At 33.3% G+C, this 5218-nt stretch overlaps 1 pseudogene; it reads right to left on the reverse strand.

Annotated features, from left to right (window-relative positions):
• Positions 1 to 1179: 1179 nt before the first annotated feature.
• On the reverse strand, positions 1180 to 3983 carry LOC149578803 (vacuolar-processing enzyme gamma-isozyme-like; annotated as a pseudogene).
• Positions 3984 to 5218: the final 1235 nt, after the last annotated feature.

Below are 5218 nucleotides of genomic sequence, written 5' to 3' on the forward strand. Positions count from 1 at the left end.
TCTTAAACAATGACAATAACTAATATACTTCTTCATTAATATGCCCGATACAATAAGTGAACTCGAAAACTATGCACATCAAGTTATATGCTAAAAGGAAATCATTTAGGAGATATAGAATATGGGGAGAGTGGGACAATCCCTATCTAACACTTGCTTTAGAGTATGGAGCTGCACAACTTGAAGTATTTGGGCAAATGTTTTTTCAGAACCACATTTCTAGAAGCTGGAAATTGATTCATTGGAGTCCCTCATCTGGCACAACTTTGGCTAAGGCTGAGTTGGAGTATCCAAAGGGACACATATCAAGAAGTGTTTATGCTATTTTCAAGGTGGTTAACATAGTAGATACAACTGCTGATTTGCTCAAAGGACTTCTACATAGTTTGGATTTGGCTATTTGGACTACAACCCAATGGACAATTCCTAGAAATGCTGATGTTTTAGTCAATGGTCAGCTTCTTTATGCAGTGGTCTATGTAAGAACAAAATCATCTGTAGATATTGCTACAAAAGGTGTTAAAAACCTTTTTTTTGAAAGCAGCCAACATATTGTTGTTGCAGTAGATTTAGTCAGTACTCTACAATTGAAGTAGGGGGTTTAGCTTGATGTGTTGGGAACATTTTGTAGTTCAGATCTTGAAAATTGCAATTATATCCATCCCTTAGAAAATAGGGAATGCCCTATTGTTGTGGGTGGAGGTTACATAATGACGAAATCTGGAACAAGATTGGTTCATACTTCTCTAGGCCATAACCAAGAATATTTTTTGACTAGCATGAAATATAAGCTTCCAGTACTATCTCCTGTGGATGATAATGGCAAGTTTATTGAAGAAATTGAGCAGTTTTCTAGTTTGGATGTCTTGGGTGATGGAAATGTGGCAATTTTCAAGAGCTTAGATGAACACGTCACTGACAATATCATCCACAAAACCTGTCTTTGCATGGCCATCTTGGATTTACCAAATGATATATTGTGAGCTTCTCATTTGGGAGGTCTTAAGTTCAGGTCTACTTGAGCTTAATACATAATCTCAACAAATCTCGACAAGCAATGATAGCATCATACTCAAAGAGTCCTCTTATGTTCTTGTATTGAATGAACTGGACCCTATGTGCTTGTAATTAAGTTGTTTTCACTATCAAGAACCATGAAGAGAAATGTAGGTGTGGAGATTAAGGACTCACCATTGTTTTGAGATAGTCCCACTCATCAACTATGGGCTACCCAGGAAATCTCATAGTATTCAGCACCAAAGGACCCATTTCAGAGCCAAATAAAACCTTTGCAATAAGCTTCACACTCTTGTCAAGATGCATGTGATGTGTCATCAATCAAATGATTTTTTGCTTCCAATTTCTCAATGGAATTCTTCGTAGATCTTTTATACTAACCAATGAAAACCATTCCCTCATTAGCTTTAAGCCAAAAATTTACATTCATTCGTCTAAAAAAATGCCATAAACTGATTACAGTAGATGATTCATGTAATATGTTTCATGGAAAATACAAGGAAGTCAAGTCTGAATCTATGTTAAATTATTGTTGAAGCTTATCTGATATAGGTTTGAAGCCTAAAAACATATTTATTAGTTTAGATCAAGTGAAAAAAAAAATGATAATCCATCAAATCACTTTCCATACAAATAGAGACATGATTACCACCTTTTGCCATAGGTAAAGAAGGTTTGCATCCCACTGGTTTATAGCCCTTGCTTCCTTTTCATTAAAAACTTCTTCAATCCCATTGTCAAAGGTGAAAGTAGCATTAGCATTTTTAGGTTCACTTCCCATGTATAGAAACAAATGCTCTCTATTGATAGGGATGTCACAGTACTACATTATGTGGGTTCCAATCATGTATGTGTTATGATTTAATTTCCTCATTTTAACCTGTTAATGATTTTGTGTATCAATAAATGCACTTCAAAAATAGAAAGCGTCTTCTAGTTCCACTTTATCAAAAATAGGATCAAATGAAGTTGGTTTTCTAATATATTTACTAATTTCAATAAAAACTTGAACTATTAATGGTAGTACTAGCACCATTACCCATTATAAAATTCGGAAAGTGAAAATTAGCACTTACACATGAATGTGATAAATAGAAATAGAAAACGTAAATATTAAATCCCATGAAGTATGTGCGACATGCCTTAGAGCTAGAAGGAAAGTGTAGTCTAACTAGTGTTTTGCTTTTTCAAACCCCAAATTAAATGTCCGGAGTAGTTTCATTGAGTCAGTTCCCTGACTAAGACTTGAGAAATAGATTTCTATAGCATTTAACATAAATTAGGGCCATGAAATGTTATCACTTATATTAAATGCATAGATTATCTAGCTCAAGGACACCTTCCTATCTTTTTGAAGTTGCTTACCATTTGGTACTATTGCTTTATTGTTTCTGTCTCCAAATTGTGCATCTCACTTCCATTCACATTAAATTAGTAAAGAGTTGTGTGCTCAAGACTACCCATAAAATGAATTTTATTTGACTAATTGTTGCTATTTGAAAGAGAAAATATTAACATGTCTTCCATCCATGCAACACTGTACAAATCTCCAAGGCATGTGAAATACGCTTGAGGGGGTGAGGGGGACATTCCAGGACAGTAAGTTCCCCAACTATTTTCTCTTGCACTAGTAGCTATTGTAGAGTAGATATTCAAACCTTTTGGTAGAAGACCTTCAAAAATGCTTCCATTTTCACATGCCTCAATATAAATTAGCTAATGATGCAAATGGTTAAATCAATGAGCCACCAAAGAAAGAAAACTAAACATGGACTTAAAGTGCATTGCTAATTCTTCAAAAATGAGGAAAAAAGAATAGTCCTACATTTCTCAACTGGTTGTATTTCCTCACCATTTCTTTAAATGTTCCATAAGCATGTTTTTTCTTTAGGACTTCAATGAAGTCATTTACAAAAAGATAAGGAAGGGTGGGCATGCTTGCAATCACAACCAACATCATCATCACCTCTATGTATCATAGCTGCATAAGTCATACTGATTTCTTCTAACACATGATAAAAAAACACTAGAACTATATTTGTCACAAATGATGGAGACTTCAAGTGGCAAATGTTAGAGATGTCCAATAAAAAGCTACAACTGTAGACAGAAAATGATAAATGAATGAATGAATGAAGATTTTTAATGACATCCATGAGACTAATTAGTCTAATGGACCATGAATCAAAGCCTAAATGATTACACATATTAAGTTGACAAAGGATGTGACATGGAATGACTTAATACCAATTCCATTCTTTTATGACTAACATGTTGTAAATATCTAAAAATGCATACGCGAGAACACATTAGGGCATTGGGAGGAATATGCATAGTTTTCCCTATCTAAGATGGTTGAAAATGCATCTTGTTCCTCAAAAGATAATAAATGAATGATCGACCATATTAAGCCTACTAAATAAGTGACATGGAATGACTTAAGCCTAATTCCATTCTTGCATGAGTTTTAAGCTATTCCAAATGACTGTAAAAGAATATGGACGAACATATTAGATTATTGTCAAGAATATGCATAGATTCTTTTAGGGTAGGAATATTATTTTTCTAGAAACAAGCCCAATAAATTTGATCAATCTAGTAGAGAATCTATAAAAAGTGAGGTTAAAATTCACTACTGTGACAATTTTAGAAATAATGGGATATGTCTCTATCATAAATGGGACAATGTCAATCAAAAATTCTTCAAATAACAATCTGATTTAGTATATGGAGGGTTATACAACCTAGAGTAGTCAGGAAATTTATTCTAAAAAATAATGCAAAAATGTTTAGCTTTTAGATTCTCTTCAGTTTGAGTATTCATTGGCAATTTGGAAATTCCACTAGATACAATTAAAGATAGTAATCATAATTTTAAACAAATATAGTTTCTTGCCAAGTACTCCAGGTCCTCCATGGTTAGAGTAATAGATGAAAATGTGGTCATTGGGGCCACTATCCACCACTTTACCAAGGAGGAGATCTTTCATGCACTCCAATGACCACTCTCTAGAAAGGGTCCCAAAGAACTTGACAACGGCCTAAAAAGTTCTAGAATCAATAAGGGAATTGATAGTTTCTATTTAATTTCAAGAGCACAGGATGTTTCACAGACATGTGGCTCAATAGCGTGGGTGTTGACAATGACACATTTGATATCAAGCAACTCTATATAGTGTTGTAACCAAAATTACAATATTAGTGATGCATAAATATTTCCTAAGAAACCATTTGACATAAGGAAAAATGGAGTAAACCTAAAAAATATTTCCACAAAAATTCATATAGACAATATTTCATACAAAATATTCAATCTATATTAAAGGTCAAGTGTACTCCCAACGAATCACCTACCTGAAGTATGTGCATATATAAATCATCTTTCTCACACAATTGTGCTATACGAGGATAGTCATAGTGATTGAAAATTCCATTTACCAAGATAGCATCAGCACATTAGGGAAAGTGACCAAATTAATCTCAAGAACCTGCAAGGAAAATAAAATTAGAAAAGACAAAACCATAGTAATTTCTACAATCAACAATGTATAAGTAGTTACATTTTCACTCTTTCCAGACTTTGCACATTAGTGTACTTTTAAACTAGGTTTAAAAGCTAGTTGATTCATGATCATATTAACAACTTGCCTTAGTTTGAAGATGAGCATGTTCTGGAAAATTAGGCTTCAAAACATCCAACAAAAATGATGTTGCTTCACGGATCATATTACGCTGCATATAAATTTAAATTGGAAACAAAAGTATAGTAAGTTACAAAGAAGTTTCCTTATAATCTCCACAGTCTACCAAACCTTTTTAAAAAATTTGATCCATCTTGTAAGATACTATCAGCCCAGCTAACACATTTCAAGGCTAACAGTGAATGAAACACTCCATTGCATTTTCTCAAGCTATATGTTCTTTTCAATAGCAAATAGCTAGAATAGTATATCAAACATTCAGATACCTGAATTATTAGAGAATGGTATTTATCTAATAGACAACTAGCTATGAAGAAACTAAACCATTTTTATTTTTGCAAGTACATCAAGGAGTTTATAATCTAGATAATATTAGTAGCCTCTTTCTCATTCCTGATATTGGCAAATGACAATTCCTCGATTGGGGTACTAGTTAGCAGAACATCATAATCTTGTAAATACTTAAAATTGTATATTATTAGGCTTGTAATATAGCAAGG

Source organism: Cupressus sempervirens, chromosome 1 (assembly GCF_028749045.1).
Source record: "Cupressus sempervirens isolate cs-2001-9-10 chromosome 1, ASM2874904v1, whole genome shotgun sequence".
NCBI lineage: Eukaryota > Viridiplantae > Streptophyta > Pinopsida > Cupressales > Cupressaceae > Cupressus > Cupressus sempervirens.